This window comes from Ambystoma mexicanum, chromosome 6p (assembly GCF_040938575.1).
Source record: "Ambystoma mexicanum isolate Mex_15411 chromosome 6p, UKY_AmexF1_1, whole genome shotgun sequence".
NCBI classification, from domain to species: domain Eukaryota; kingdom Metazoa; phylum Chordata; class Amphibia; order Caudata; family Ambystomatidae; genus Ambystoma; species Ambystoma mexicanum.
Window position 1 is genome coordinate 1,110,976,677 of NC_090935.1, and position 17,317 is coordinate 1,110,993,993.

Consider the following 17,317-nt stretch of genomic DNA (forward strand, 5'->3'; position numbering starts at 1 on the left):
AGACGTATTTTTATTAATTCATCACAGGTGACATCTGGTTTCTTAAAACACACAATACCACTACTTGGTTCAGTATCAAAAATACCATTTTTTTAAAATCAAGAATTCTTATTTTTTCATATAAAAAACCTTTTCATAAGAAATGGTTGTTCCTTTTCTAATTGTTTTTTCGTTTTTATGTTTTTTTCGATCGTTATCACCAGGTCAGGAAATGAACACATACAATGCACAAGTGTGCAATTAGACACCACCTTTAGACAATTGTTTTTGCAAACACAACAATGCCCACATTTAACATTCACATAAAACAGTTTGTTGTGTTATCCATTGAACCCAACATGTTTCTGTCAAAGAGACCTTTTTGCGTCAGACATTCATCAAGGGAATCCTGTTCTTTAGTTCAGTGTCCAAACGCCTGATTCGGTAGCGATGGTTACACTTTTCAACCACTATTAAAAAAACAGATAGACAAAAACCTAAGTCACCTCAAAGAACACTTATGCTCGGACATCAATCCATTACATAAATTTACACAGATCGCTTAAATCAATGAAATCTATCTTGTTCATCAAACGATGTATCAGCACATAAGTGGCTAAGATTGTGAATGGTACCTGCTTAAAATAGCGATAACCTGTTATAATCAATCAAAACTTGTTTTCGGCAATAATTCAGCCTTCATACATTGCAACAAATTGAACGCCGAATCTCCTACCTGGAATTGGATGAATGGCAGAATCCTATCCGATTTGGCATTTGGAGTTTTAGAATGGAGTGTGGAATGTCAATCGGCTTCTCAGCAGAAGATAGGAATCCCCCTGGAAACCCCTCCGGAGCCCAGCTTAAATACTTGGCAGCCAGAGGAATAACAGGGAAACCCTCACGGGGAAAAAACCCTGCGAAGAGCTGCTGGGGAGCATAGATTTAGTGAGACGGGCGGGAAGGGACTGGAGATCTATCTCGAGGTTCCGACTTTCTCTTTACTTGCTGGATTGATGCTGAAGAGATATTAGAATAGAGACACAGGGTTCAGTTTCAGGATGAAAGAAAAAACTTAGTCAGGAGTAATAGAGTAATGAGAGGATTGGAAATTACCATTAGAATGTCTAGGCAGAGAAGACTAGTAGCTGGGGAAAAAAGTCTGAGCGTTCTCAATACTGTTGGGGAAACACAGGATTAGAAGAGGAACAGGCTTAAAGAAGGATAAGCTAAAAATTAATATAGGTCCCTTACGTGCCAGTGATGAACTGTTTGAGGTAAAGAAACGGCTTGCGATTAGGACTGCTCTTTCGAGTGCAATGGACTGCACTGTAATAGCAAACACAATATATTTAATGCGCAGAAATACAATGCCTGGTAGGAATTGAATCGTACTAGATGGAGAGTCTACCTGACAAAGAAACACGAAACAAAGCCATAATGGGTCGCATACTATGGAGGAGTGGCTTGGTAGTTTCGTTTTCGAAAGTATCGGTCTGATCGTATGCCGAATGCTGTGGGTAGATAGATGAAAAAATAAGACAGAGATAAGGATGGGGCATAGAATGCAATGGGGTTTGGAAGAATAGATAGATTGAGGAGCAGGATTCGCTATACTCACTAAGCGTCGGTGTACTCCTATGAGAGTAGCAACACGCTGATCTCCAGGGATTTCCGGCTGATATGCCGAAGAGGAAGTGACTTCCGCATCCTGCGTTGCTCGAAGAGGAGAAACAACTAGACCATTGCTGGGGCTTTGGTCACAACCCGGCGCGGCCATCTTGGAATAGGTGAAAGAGAAATGACACGTCTTCACGATCAATACAGTATGCCCCCTCTTAGGTCCAGGCCCTCCCGGCTTGTCTGGGTGTCTGTGATGAAATTGTTTAAAGAGGCGAGGTGCGTGTACCGCGTTTTCAGGCTCCCATGTACGATCTGAGGGAGAGTATCCCTTCCAATCAACCAAATACTGTAGATGACCTCGGTGAATACGAGAGTCACAAATTCCTTTCACCTCAAATTCAGGACCCGATGAGACCAAAATTGGAGGAGGGCGAGTAGTTACAGTTGGATGAAATGAGCTTCAATTGTCCTTTTTCAACTGGGACACATGAAAAACAGGATCAATACGTGACCAAGTGTTAGGAAGAATAAGTCTGAAGGCAGCACTGCCAATGGGAGTAGCTACCCGGAATGGGCCGAAATACCTAGGTGAGAGCTTGGAGGGTACCAGATGTTTAGGAAGATACCGTGAAGACAACCACACCCAGTCTCCTGCTTTGATAATAGGTGCTGGAGTACGAGAGCGATCAGCGAACTTCTTCATTCTCTCCTGGGTCTGCAGCAAGGTGTCTTTAGCCGTCTTGTGGCCTTGTGGGATTTGATCCATTAAATGATCTACATCGGGAAATCTGTGTTCCGATCTTTTCAATGTAGGAAATGATGAAGGATTGAATCCGTAGGTGCAGACGAAGGGAGAGGTGTGGATGGCGGAGTGATAGGAGTTGTTGTAGGCGTACTCTACCAATGGAAGTAGGTCCTTCCGGTTATCCTGGGCCGCAGAAATGTAATTTCTGAGGTATCCTTCCAGAGTCTGATTGAGTCGTTCTGTCTGCCCGTTGGATTGGGGGTGATAATCGGAACTGAGAGCTCGGGAAATCCCGAGATGCCGACAGATGTGTTTCCAGTAGAGAGATGTATATTGTGTCCCACGATCAGATATGATTGTTTCTGGTAAGCCATGTAATGAGGAAATGTGATTGATAAAGATACGCGCCATCAGGGCCGCCGAAGGGATCCCGGCGAGAGGAATAAAGTGAGCCATCTTTGTTAATGAATCGATCACCACCATAATGGCTGAACACCCCTTTGAGAGAGGAAGATCAACGATGAAATCCGTTGAGATTATCTGCCAGGGACGGGATGGTAAAGGCATCTTGACCAGTAACCCCAACGGGGATTTTTGGGGCGATTTATTCTGCAGACAAACAGGACAAGAACCAATGTATTTCTTTATGTCCTCCCGTAGTGTGGACCACCAGAACCAACATGAAACCATTTCCAGTGTGGAAGTGATTCCACAATGTCCTGCCACCTTGGACTTGTGACACATATCCAACACCTCCTTCTGGAGGGAGGTTGTAGGGATGAAAACCCGATGACCAAGAAAGTAATATCCATCTTCCTTGACCAACGCTGGTTGCGTCAATAGTGGTGGTCCTGATGTTCCCACTGATTTGGATTGAGATCTCAGACGAGTCAAGAAATCAGGAACGGTATGTAACCCTAACGCCATCCTGGGAAATATCGGTTCAGATCTAAAGGAATCGTTAGGGAGCTGTTCCTTACGGGATAAAGCATCAGCGATAAAGTTATCTTTCCCAGGTATGAAGGAAAAATGAATCCTGAATGGAGAAAAGAAATGAGCCCACCGGGCCTGGCGGCTATTACAAGTCTGGGCGTACTGTAAGATATGAAGATTGTGATGGTCTGTTCGGACTTCAACTGGGTACTTAGCTCCAAGTAGTAGATGACGCCACTCTTCAAAGGCCCGTTTGATGGCTAACAATCCCTTCTCTAACACAGTGTAATTTAGTTCTGCAGGTGCCAATGTCTTGGATAAGTATGCCACGGGATGTTCTTGCTCGTAATCATCAGTTTGAAGAAGAACTGCTCCTAAAGCATATTGAGAAGCATCAGTCTCCACAATAAACTGACGATTTTGATCAGGTGTTAGTAGAACAGGAGCGGATGTGAATAGGTCTTTAAGCCTCCTAAAGGCTTGGTCAGTATCATCTGACCAATAAAAAGGCACCCCCTTTTTTAAAAGGTTTGTCAACGGTTTGGTCAGACTAGAGAATCCAGGGATAAATCGCTGGTACAAATTGGCAAAGCCGATAAACCGCTGGATGTCTTTCCCTGAGGTAGGGATGGGCCAGTCCTGTACAGCAGAAACCTTTTCAGGGTCCATTGCTATACCCTTGGCAGATAGGACGTAACCTAGGTAAGTGACCTGAGGTTGGTGAAAGGAACATTTCTCCAATTTACAGTAAAGGTGATTCTGGTGAAGACGACGAAGAACCTCTTCCACATGGCTAACATGGTCCTGTAAGGTGTAGGAGAAGACCAAGATATCATCCAGGTATACTATTACGTTATGTAAGAGTAAATCAGCGAAGAGGTGGTCCATGAAACGCTGGAAAATAGCTGGGGCATTTGAGAGTCCCAAAGGCGTTACCCGGTATTGGTAGTGACCAAATGGTGTCCGGAATGCCGTCTTCCATTCGTCTCCTGCTTTGATCCTTATCAGATGTTATGCTCCCTTGAGATCCAATTTGGTGTATATATTAGCCCCTTTAACTCCTTCCAGAATATCCGGTATAAGGGGCATTGGATATTTATCCGGTATGGTGATTTTATTGAGACCCCGGAAATCTATGCAGGGGCGAAGTTCAGTTGTGTGTCGTTTGGATACAAAAAATAGAGAAGCGGCTGCAGGTGAGGTAGATTCCGTAATTAAACCATTCACGAGATTTACCCTAAGATATTCCCGTAACACCTCTTTCTCATTATTAGATAGAATATACATTCGACCAAAGGGTAGAGGTTGGGCAGGTATCAACTTGATAGAACAATCGTCGCGTCTATGGGGTTGTAACTGGAAGTACTCTGAGGTTTAAAATACTTCTTGGTATCGGTGGTAAATGTTGGGAAGACCTGTGATTTGATTGAGCATAGTAACACCCTGAGATCTTGGAGAAGAAGAATTTGTATCTAACAGAACCTTCTGTTGACTCTTTATGCAATGGTTTAGACAAAATTCGGACCCCAAAAAGAAGGTTCCTGTTGTCCAGTTGATGAAGGGGTTATGTTTCCTGAGCCATGGTAGACCCAAAATAATGGGGTGATGGGCTGCCCGGATGATGTCTAAAACTATGATTTCTTGGTGGGAAGAGATAGACATCAGTAGAGGACCAGTGTGATCCGTAATGGGTCCTGATGTTAAAGGACTTCCATCTACGCTTTCCACGGGAATGGATTCTGTCTTGCAAGATCGTGGAATACCATGAGAAGAAGCCCAGTGATTGTCAATGAAATTCCCGGCACCACCACTATCAATTAGGACCGGGATATCTTGTAGGATTTGATCCCCAAAGGCTATAGATACCTTTAGTACCACCATGGTAGTATTCGAGAGATTGGTACAAGTAGATGAATGGATTATTTGTGAGGAACCTTGTTCTGTGTTAGGATCCCGAACCGTGGTTCCCCTTACGGCCGGGCTTTGGCGTTTCCCGATCTCCTTGGTGGTGTGATTGGGCATTCCTGTACAGTGTGTGTATTGGAACTGCAGTACATACATAAACCAAGGGATCTCCTTCGATTCCGTTCCTCGGGAGAAAGGGGTCCCCTGGCCGTAGCACCTAGTTGCATAGGTTCCTCGGCTGGTGGAACCCGTGGAGAGGTAGGAAGGCTATGAGAAAAACAAGGCAATCGTCCTTTCCATCTTTCACATATGCGCTCCTTCATCCGATAGTCAATTTGAAGGACCAATGCGATAAACTCAGTCAAAGATGAAGGGCGTGGAACCTTGGATACTTCATCCTTTAACTCTTCTGACAACCCTCTCCTAAAGATTGTTACCTGAGCATCATCAGACCAAGTAGTTTCACTGGCCATCTGTTTAAACTTGGTTATATAAGCCAGTTTGTCTAGATTCCCTGTTTCACGTCAAGTAAGTGTTCCTGGGAAGCCACTCGGATTTCCTGTCGGCCGAACATCGTACGGATACTATTACAAAAGGCCGTATGGGAATCTAATATGGGGTTATTGCTGGTGATTAGAGGTGTAGCCCAGGCTAATGCTGGACCGGTCATTTGGGATACCATGTAACCCACACGGTCCCTATCAGTATGAAAAAAGGCATTTTTGAATGCAAACTGTACGGTACAGGAATCCAAGAATTCCTTCACCTTATGGGGATTCCCATCGAATTGGCCTCCAGCAAGAGGTCCTGGAGAGACCTCTGAACAGTGAGGAATACGAGAGGCAGCAGCATGTTGTGCTACTTGTTGAGCCACTTGTTGAGCTACCTGTTGCGCAGTCTGTTGAGCTGCATGTTGTTGATTCTGTCTAAGGGCAGCATTCTCCTGCTGGAGTTGCTGAACCTCAGAGGGTAAGGATTGAACTGCAGAAATCAGCTGTTGGATCTGCTGTTGTTGTTGAGGATCCATTCTAAGGGATTCGGAGGCTCTTTTTTGCAATAGCTAAAGGCAGTAAGCTTCCTATAATGGCGTTGCTAACTGTTATAATCAATCAAAACTTGTTTTCGGCAATAATTCAGCCTTCATACATTGCAACAATTTGAACGCCGAATCTCCTACCTGGAATTGGATGAATGGCAGAATCCTATCCGATTTGGCATTTGGAGTTTTAGAATGGAGTGTGGAATGTCAATCGGCTTCCCAGCAGAAGATAGGAATCCCCCTGGAAACCCCTCCGGAGCCCAGCTTAAATACTTGGCAGCCGGAGGGTTAATAGGGAAACCCTCACGGGGGAAAAAACCCTGCGAAGAGCTGCTGGGGAGCGTAGATTTAGCGAGACGGGTGGGAAGGGACTGGAGATCCGTCTCGAGGTTCCGACTTTCTCTTTACTTGCTGGATTGATGCTGAAGAGATATTAGAATAGAGACACAGGGTTCAGTTTCAGGATGAAAGAAACAACTTAGCCAGGAGTAATAGAGTAATGAGAGGATTGGAAATTACCATTAGAATGTCTAGGCAGCGAAGACTAGTAGCTGGGGAAAAAAGTCTGATCGTTCTCAATACTGTTGGGGAAACACAGGATTAGAAGAGGAACAGGCTTAAAGGAGGATAAGCTAAAAATGAATATAGGTCTCTTACGTGCCAGTGATCAACTGTTTGAGGCAAAGAAACGGCTTGCAATTAGGAACTGCTCTTTCGAGTGCAATGGACTGCACGGTAATAGCAAACACAATATATTTAATGCGCAGAAATACAATGCCTGGTAGGAATTGAATCGTACTAGATGGAGAGTCTACCTGACAAAGGAACACGAAACGAAGCCGTTATGGGTTGCGTACTATGGAGGCGTGGCTTGGTAGTTTCGATTTCGAAAGTATCGGTCTGATCGTATGCCCAATGCTGTGGGTAGATAGATGAAAAAATAAGACAGAGATAAGGATGGGGCATAGAATGTAATGGGGTTTGGAAGAATAGATAGATTGAGGAGCAGGATTCGCTATACTCACTAAGCGTCTGTGTACTCCTATCAGAGTAGCAACGCGCTGATCTCCAGGGATTTCCGGCTGATATGCCGAAGCGGAAGTGACTTCCGCATCCTGCGTTGTTCGAAGAGGAGAAACAACTAGACCATTGCTGGGGCTTTGGTCACAACCCGGCGCGGCCATCTTGGAATAGGTGTAAGAGAAATGACACGTCTTCACGATCATTACATAACCGATCCCACTCATTGTGGCTGGAATTTTTCCAACAATCCTTGTTACTTCAGACTGCATCATTTCTTCAAAAACACACCCAACCTATGGGTACGGGGCTGGGCAACCTGTATCAAAAACACCATCTAACCCAAAAATATATATAATATGTTGTTTTTCCAAACCAAAAACAAACCGCCTCTAACACCAATTTATTGTGTTAAAAAGCATTACCTCCACGTCCACTCTTCCTCGTCCCAGTACTTACTTCATGAGGCACCTGCCTCCGACACAGGACCTTCTTCTATTTCTTTAAATCTCTATAACTCCTCCCCCACATCCATGTCACTCAGTTTAATTTTTCCTGCCTCTGGCAGGTTGGACTTTTTCTTCCCGGTGCGGGGCACCAGGGAGCACCGATTGCTGGCCCCCTGGGGGGGGGCTGTGTGGCGGGGCCCTCGGCTCCCTCAGGTGCGGCGCTGCTCCTGGGCCCCCTGCGGTGCTTGGGGTCACAGTTGAGCTGGATTGCCTCGCTCGGTTCTTTGCTGGGCTCCGGACCGCAGCATGAGTATTGTGTCCCGGGTCCTGCAAGGCCCCGGGAAGGTAAGGAGAGGGGAGGACTGGGCTTGATGTTTTTCCCCTCTCCTCCTGTTTTGGCCGTCTTGATTCGACTTGGCAGTATGGGCTAGCCTTCCCTTTTGTTGTGAGGCCTCTCTGCTTCTTGTCGTGGGGTGACAGTGGCAGAGAGTCTTTGGGAGTGCGGGGGCTCTGTTCTGTCGCAGGCATGTCACATACCACCTGCTCCTCAGACACACACAGCACAGGATGCACCGGATGTTAGCTGCATTATCTGGGGGAAGGTAAGGAGAGGGGAGGACTGTGCTTGATATTTTTCCCCTCTCCTGCTGGTATGGCCATCTTGACTCCTTCAACATGCCGTTTTCCTCGTGTCTTGTGTGCACATCTTTAATGGAAATGATGGCAAGCACTTGGCAGTATGGGCTAAGCCTTCCTTTTTGTTGTGAGGCCTCTCTGCTTCTTGTCGCGGGGTGACTATGACAGAGTATTTGAAAGTGCGGGGGCTCTGTTCTGTCGCAGGCATGTCACATACCACCCGCTCCTCAGAGACACACGGCCCAGGATGCACCGGATGTTAGCTGCATTATCTGGGGGAAGGTAAGGAGAGGGGAGGACTGTGCTTGATGTTTTCCCCTCTCTTGCTGGTATGGCCATCTTGACTCCTTCGAAAGGCCGTTACCTCGTGCTCTCTGTACACATCTTTATTGGAAATGATGGCAAGCACTTGGCAGTATGGGATAGCCTTCCCTTTTTGTTGTGAGGCCTCTCTGCTTCTTGTCGTGGGGTGTCTGTGACAGAGTATTTGAAAGTGTGGGGGCTCTGTACTGTCACAGGCATGTCACATACCACCCGCTCCTCAGACACACACAGCCCAGGATGCACCGGATGTTGGCTGCATTCCTTGCGTGCTGCCTGTGAATACGGCGCAGATTTGGACACGTCTGCAAGCGGCCGGAAGGGTACCGGCCTGGCATAGTCTACACTTCGGGTTCGAGTATCAGCGGTGCTGACTCAGTCCTTCAACCTTCCTAGACCGACGCATTGGAACGATCTAGAGCATGGGGCTACCAGCTACTGGATACAGGGCTCAAGCCACCTCTCAGTCATGTGGCGTGTTAGTGGTGTGTTTGGGTCTGTGCTAGCTATGGACGCAGACTCCTTGTCCTGTCCTCTTCCTCTAAACTGCGCGAGGGAAAGTCGAAGGAGTTGATTTGCTTTTCCCTTGTCCAGCATGGGATTATGAAAAATGCATCATGGAAGTAACGGCCATGCAGGGGGTTTCCAGTGTCTCTTCTTTTAGGGCCTAGGTCCTCCGGTGCCGACGTGTTGCTTTCACGCCTCCTCTCAGACTTGTGGGAAGTGATAGGGCACATGGTGGCACATGTCTGTGCTTAGAGGGGTTCTCAGAGCCCCTGGTGCCGGTGGAGGGGGATGTCACTTCAGTGGGTTTTCCAGTATAGGCATACCTCAGGTAGAGGGTTGCCTTTGATGTCGGCTATCCGGGATGGATTGCTTTGCCCCGCTTTGTGACAGTACTCTGCCCTTTTGACGCCAGCCTGGTGGCTCCTCTGTCAGCTGAGGGGGCCATAGTCTGCTGGACTTCTGGGCTGTCCAGTATCTTCCTTTTGATAGGTCAGATCTTTTTGTGGGCTGACAAGCATGCTGTTATATTGTGGCGCAGGCCTGTTTCAACGTCCTGTGATTTCCCTCTGGTGCAAGTGCAGTGACTGGCGGTTTTCCCTGGCTCCTCGTCTCTATCTTCTCGGAGGTGTATGGGACCGGTGGGGTTCGGCTTCCTGGGTAATGGGCTCCTTCTGGAGGGGGTATCAGTTGCCGTTCCTGTCTCCTCCTGTCCAGGTTTGCATGGTTAGGACTTTGGTACCCAGCTCACGGTCCAAGTAGTTGGCCATGGGATCCGTTCTCTCCGAACGGTTGTTGTGGGTTACCGTCTTGCCCGTTCTTCTCCCTGTTCAGGGTCAAGTTTTCTACTTGCGGGTGTTCCTGGTCCCTATGCCTTCTAGGATGTGTCACCTGCTTATGGGTCTCAAGACCCTGCACTGCTTGTCCGGACGTCTGGGGAGAGCGTACTCTGGATGTTGTGCAGGGGGGGCGCTTGCTGGCTGTTCTGGGCTGGGTTCTCAGAAGGCAGTATGTCTCGGTTCGCCTGTTGCTGAAGTTACGGGGCACGTGGCGTCTTGCATGTTTTCCAGTTCCTTGAGCCCGTCTTCGGTTACGTCTCCTGGTGTCTTATACTCTCTCCCACTGGCTCCCGACATCTCAGCTTTCGTAGTTTTGTTTTCAGTGTCCCCAGAGCTGCGAGTGTCCCTGCTATGGTGGCGGGGGGTTTCAGGTCTACAGGCTGAGGTGTGCATGGTCCTTCCTCCTGTGGCCTCTCCTACTACCAACACCAGCAGAAAGGGTCTACATTGGGGGTCCTTTCAGCTCAAGGGTTGTGAGATCTGGGGAGAGCCGGCGATCATCCAATTGGCAAGAGTTGTGCCATTGTCCAAGCTCTGGTGTACTTCGAGGAGTTGCTGGACGGTCGGCGGTTTTTGGTCCGATCGGACAATACGACGGCCTTGGCATATGTCAACTGCAAAAGGGGTTCCGCCCACTCCTTGAATGCTCTGGCAGCGCTGATAGGCACCTGGTGGCCTCACGTATTAGAAGGGTGGACAATGTTCAAGCGGATCTTCTCAGACGCCGGTTTTCACTCCTCTGCGGAACTGGTCCTGTTGGCCCAGGTCTTTGCGGTGACCTGTGTCAGATTAGGGTCCCTGGTTCTAGACCTGTTTGCATCCCCGGCCTCAGCAGAAGTTCCCCTCTTCTGCTCTAGGTTTCAGGCTGAGGGGATTGGGGGATGGACGCCCTCTCTGTACAGTGGCCTTGGGGTTTTCCTTTATGCCTTTCCGCCTATTCCCCTTCTGCACCGGGTGGTTTGGCGCATCAGAGTGTCCAGGGTGACTGTGTTGTTGTTAGCTCCGTTCTGGTCCCGCCAAAGTTGGCTCCCCTCTCTGTTGGAGCTTCGGTCCTAGGAACCTTGGCTGGTTCCGAGGTGGCTGTGTCCCCTTCAAGGGGATCTGCGGTTGGAATTCCACCAGATGCAATGGGCGGTGTGGCTATTGCTCTGTCTAGGTTGATATCTCAGGGGTTCTCAGATCCTGTAGTTGGGTCCAAATGGATGCTCTTAGACCCTCCACTCTGAAGGTGTTAGGCAGACACTGGGGCCATTTCCAAGACTGGTATGGGCTGTCTGGGATCCCTCCCCTGCGTTCTGGCCTCTGCTATCCTTCAGTTCCTCCAGGAGGGGTTTTGACAGGGGCCTGGCAGTTTTTCCAGGCTTCGCTCTCAGTAGGCCTCCATGAAATTACTTTTGGGGGACTCTGACGGTCACTTGGATGGGGAGGTGTTGGTGGGGAAATTGATCCAGGGTTTTTCTTCTTCCCGTCCTTGTGCTGATAAAGGGCTTTCCTCTTGGGATCTCCCTCTTGTATTACGGTTCCTTTACGGGCCTCCTTTTGAGCCCATTTCCGAGATTGATATCAAACATCTTACACTGAAATCTGCTTTTCTTATTGCCCTCACTTCTGCCCGTAGGCTTGGGGAGATTGGGGCTCTCTTATGTCACGCTCCTTTCCTGAGGGTGCTGCCAGACTCGGTGGTGCCGGGGTGTGGTCCGATGTTTCTCCCTTCAGTTGTCTCTCGGTTTTCACACCTCTCAGGGTCTGGTTCTCCCTGACTTCTTTCATGATCCAAGAACGCCTGAGGAGGTGGCTCGGCTTAACATTGATGTCCGACGGGATGCGTTGGAGTATTTGGCTTGGTTTGCTTTTTCCACCAATCTGATAGTCTTTTGATTGCTTGTGGTCCGGCTGGGGCTGGGCATAACGCATCTGTGGTTTCCATTTTCCGGTGGTTCCGGGTTGTGATCTCTAGGGCCTATGTGGCTTCTGGCCTGCCTGTGCTTGCGCACAATCGGGGGCGGTCTGCCAGGGGTTTGGTGGCTTCCTGGGCCGATGCAAGGAGAGTTTTTCTCTGCAAGAGATTTGTATGGCTGCCGCCTTGGCTGGTCTAGGCATTTTCATCAACCGCTATGGGTTGAGTTTTTCCCACTCGGGGGTTGGTTCCTTCGTGGTTGGAGTTTTGTCTGTGGGGATGTGATTTAAGAGTTATTGTGGGTGTGTTTTGCTGCACTGTTTTTGGCTCTGTGTCTCATTGGGACCTTTTCCCCTTTGCTGCTTTGGTATACCTCATGAAGTAAGTACTGGGACGAGGAAGAGTGGACGTGGAGGTAATGCTCTGATTACTTACCGGTAATCTTCATTACTCTTAGTCCTACTCTTCCTCGTCACAGTACTGACGACCCTCCTCGCCCTCCCTCCGGGGAAGGTCCCATGCTCCGGCTTGGTAATATGAAACTGAGTGACATGGATGTGGGGGAGGAGTTATAGAGATGTAAAGAAATAGAAGAAGGTCCTGTGTCGGAGGCAGGTGCCTCATGAAGTAAGTACTGTGACGAGGAAGAGTAGGACTAGGAGTAATGAAGATTACCGGTAAGTAATCAGAGCATCTACACTTAAGGCATACCTTACTTAAAAGGGCATTCTGTAAGACACCACACTTGGCATGTCCCCACGTTCTAGTAGACTCAAAAGTTATTCATAGCCCCATCTCCTGTAGACAAACAACAGGACCAACAATTTCCATTTTAAGGGGGTCTTTGATGTTAAAAAACAATAACATTAGTTTGCAAAATGCACCCAGCTGATCTCTACGAGAGCACAAGATTACTTCAAAATTCCTTTTAACACCAACATCTTTTGCCAGATTAAATGAGCCATAAAGATAAAGGACTTTGCACCAACCAAATGGCTTCTATCATGCCCATGCTTTATATCCTACGTGTAATATTCATTCGCAAAACACCATCACGCTCCATATTACCGGAGCACAACCACTGCGCTTAACTTAATTCAACAAGCAAACAGCTTTCTGAAAATGACACGCTCTGCTGGAAGTGCGTCTAATACTGCCGGGTTAGAATTCTATGTCAAGACCGGAGGCTCTGATTATGCTTCCTCTTCTACTTTACTGTTCAGCAGCAAAGAAAAAATATCAATAGAACATGAATACAATTTTTGAAAAACTACAATAACCATGTTTTTTTTTTTGAACATTTGTAGTTCATTTCTATTGGTCTCTAACTGACCACGTGACAAAACTTTAACCAATCAGAAAGTCCTCAATGAACTAAATCTCTTGTCCTCTTTCCCTTCTTCCTCTTTCTTTGCTGCTCGGCAGCGAGTTAAGTACCTTCTTTTATATTTCATTACGAAAGCTATTTTATTGTATGTGTATGTGAATATGAATGATGCGTGGTGTTTACATTAACGGGCGGAACATTTCCGCGACGGAAAGGCGGCTCTAGGGAGCAGCGACCGCGACGGGGCTGGTGCTCCGGCGGCCGCAACGCCGGCGATCCGTCGGAGAGGGCACTATTATAACGGAAGAGAGAGCGCGACGGGACCGCGTAGTTCCGGCGCTCTCTCCTTCGTTATAATTCGTGTAGGTGGAATCAGTGCAGAACATCGTGTGATCGCGGAGACTCGCGGATCTAGATATTATATAAAAAAAAAAAAAAAAAATTTTACAAGAGCTACAACAGCGCGCATCGCTCGTGCGTAGCGTCCTGTTAACAGCTCCACAGCGCCCCTGCAGGCAGCATACCGTCACCGCACCAAAATCGGGCACAGTCCCAGGTAAAACCTGAAAATTTGAGATTGTCTCATATAATTTGGTTAATTACACCCAAGATCTGGTGTATATACTTATATATACTTATTATATATATATATATATATATATATTTTGATATCATACCAGATATTTTGCCACAGGGCCTGGGAATCATGAGTTCCTCTAGTGATGAAGGGAAGGCTGGGGTCAGCCAAAAGAGGAATCATTCAGAAATGAATGTTGTCTTCCAGAAAGCCCTGGGGGCTTCTCTGGGACATAATCCGCAGCAGATAGCGCTGATGGAGGATTGGCTCAGACTATCCCAAGGCCTGGAGGCGGATAAGAGCATTAAGGCTCGAATGAAGACTAAAGGGGGCAGTAAACTAGCTCGTAGGGCGGATGAGGCCCATACCCCCCCGAGCACCCCACCCAAGAAGAAAGGTGGAAAAAGAAAGAGAAAGGGTAAGACGGTGACTCACAAGGGGCGAGTATCATCCTCAGATTCCTCAGAGGAGGACGAGAATGACTGGGAAGAAGAATATCCTGAGGAAGAGGAAGTGTTATCTATATCCTCCTCAGATGATGATCAGGAAGCGTTAAAGAAAAAGAAGAAAGAGGAGGAGGAGATAGCAGATGAAGGGGATTTCGATCCAGAAACCCTGATCCATCCCAGGTCCTCAGAATGGGAACCTCCCAAGAGGATCTCAGCATATCTGAAGAAGCGCCTGAGAGCGCCATTAGCCAAAGAGGCGAGGAGCAAGATGAGGGCGGAATGCCCCAGACCTCTTCTCCCGGAGGGTGCGGCGGACACGCCGGTAATAGATGAAAAAATGATAACTTTTATGAGTAAGTTTACCAAAGATGTGAGGAAGGGCCTAGACAGATCATGGCGTTCGTGTCAGGACAAGATGTTAGACATGACGGGGCCCCTCACTAAAATCCTCCAGATGGGAGAAGAAGCGAAAACGAAAGGAGAGCCAATTGACCCGGCAATCCTTATCGGATGGACACAGAGAGCGATATGCATGCTGGGAAACGCCAATCATGCTATTACAACAGAGAGGAGGAGATCGTTATTAGTGAAGATCGATCCAAAATTGAGTGAATTGGCCTCCTCAGAATCTGCCACTTCGGCAAAAGGGAAATTATTTGGAGATTCCTTCATCAAGGAACTCACCAAATTCGTAAACTCATACGCAGCTTTAGACAAAGCTCAGGCCTCTCTTAAAAGAGTATTTGGAAGACAGATTTTTGGACGGGCCAGCAGAGGAAGGGGTCGTTCGGCTGGCCGGTTCCAATACAATCGATCCTATCACGACAGATCACAGTGGAGAGAGTATGAGGAACGCAAACAAACACCGTTCTTCCCTTCGAGAGGTAGAGGAAGAGGCAGAAACTGGCGAGGTGAACGTCAGCAGAACAATCCAGGTGAGAACAACAATCTCAGTGGTGAATACCATAGAAGTGGGTGGGAGAACCGCCCAATTTTTGCAGAATTGGTTGAACATATCAGGAGATTCCTGGGTGATTCAAACGGCGCAGGGTTTTTATATAGATTTTCTAGATACACCCCAACAGGAAAAACCACCAAAGGGAATAATTTTGAACAGAGAAGACAAAATAACATTAGAAAGAGAGTTGACAGGTTTGGTAAACAAAAGAGCCATACGCCCAGTATTAGACCAGTCAAAAGGTTACATAAGCAACATGTTTCTAGTAAAAGGGAAACACAAGACAAGACCTGTAATAAACCTGAGAGGTCTAAACAGTTACGTGGTATACAGACACTTCAAAATGGAGGGGATACACCTACTAAGGGATATTTTACTCCAGGGAGACTGGCTAGCCAGAATAGACTTGAAGGATGCATACCTGACTATCCCCATAGCAGAGGAACACTGCAGATTTCTGAGATTCATCTGGGGAGGAACGACATGGGAGTTTCGATGCCTCCCTTTCGGCCTGGCATCGGCCCCATGGTGTTTCACCAAGATGATGAAACCAGTAATATCAATCCTCAGAGCACAAGGGATAAGACTCATAGTTTATCTAGACGATATATGTCTGATGAACCAAGACAAAGAAACACTGGTAGGACAAGTGCAATTAACAACAGAATTATTAGAATCCCTGGGCTTCATTATAAATTGGGAGAAATCCAGCTTAATCCCATCACAGAAGATAGAATTCTTAGGGTTCATAGTGGACTCAGATCAGGGAACTCTCAGTTTACCCATTCACAAAGTGAACGAGATCAAGAAACAATTGAGACACACACTAGCAAAGGGCGAAATATCACTGAGAGACATAGCGAGATTGGTGGGACGCCTCGCGGCTTCGATTCAAGCGATCTTCCCGGGGCCATTACATTACAGGGCACTCCAGAGATTGAAGATATATCACCTCAGGAGGGGCGCTTCATACGAATCAAAAGTGAATATCTCCCCAGAAGTGAGGGAAGAGTTGGAATGGTGGCTCATTCATATGGATGCATGGAATGGGAGAGCCATTTTTGGCTCATCCCCGGACCTGATCATAGAATCAGACGCCAGCAGATGGGGCTGGGGAGCTCGTTGCGGGAATCTATCGACAGGGGGCAGATGGTCGGATCAGGAGACGAAGCTCCATATAAACGGTCTAGAATTACTGGCAGGATCGTTTGCAGTCAAATGCTGGACTCAAGAGAGAGTACAATGTTGTGTCCTTCTGAAGATGGACAATATATCAGCGGTCAGATACATCAACAGGCTGGGGGGGACAAAATCCAGAATTCTTGCGGAACTAGCGAAGGAATTTTGGGAACTTTGTCTACAGAGAAGAGTTTCAGTAAGAGCAGAATATCTGCCGGGCCAACAGAATGTAGTGGCCGACTGGAATTCCAGATACCTCAGGGATTCCAGCGATTGGAAACTGGACGAGAGGGTGTTCCAGGAACTAATGTCCCGGTGGGGTCCATGCCAGATCGATCTGTTTGCATCGAGGTTGAACAGACAATTACCCCGATTTTTCAGCTGGAGACCAGACCCAGAGGCAGAGGCGATAGACGCTTTCCTACAATTCTGGGGACATCAGAGGAACTATGCATTTCCCCCGTTCTCCATGATAATGAGGACCCTTGCTCAGGTGAGACGGCAGAGGGCATCACTAATCCTAGTAACGCCAGATTGGAGAGGTCAAGTATGGTTTCCCAGTCTTCTGGAGATGTCGTATCAAAACCCGCTGACCTTACCCAAGGGAGAACTAATAATACGAGATCCCAGAGGTCTCAGTCACCCTTTGGTGAGGTCAGGAGGAATCAATCTGGTAGCGTGGGCGATTTCAGGGGATCTTGGATTAGGCCAGGCTTATCGAATGAGGCTGAGAACATTATCAACGAATCCTGGGCCCCTGGAACACACAAGGCTTATAGATCAGCATGGGCTAGATGGTGTAGCTGGTGTTTGGAGAGGAACATACATCCCGATGGGACGGATGTAGTACACGTAGCAAATTTTTTAGCTCAGATGGTAGCACAAGGTAAAGCTTATAGAACCATTAACACGGCTAGATCGGCAATATCGGCTGGAC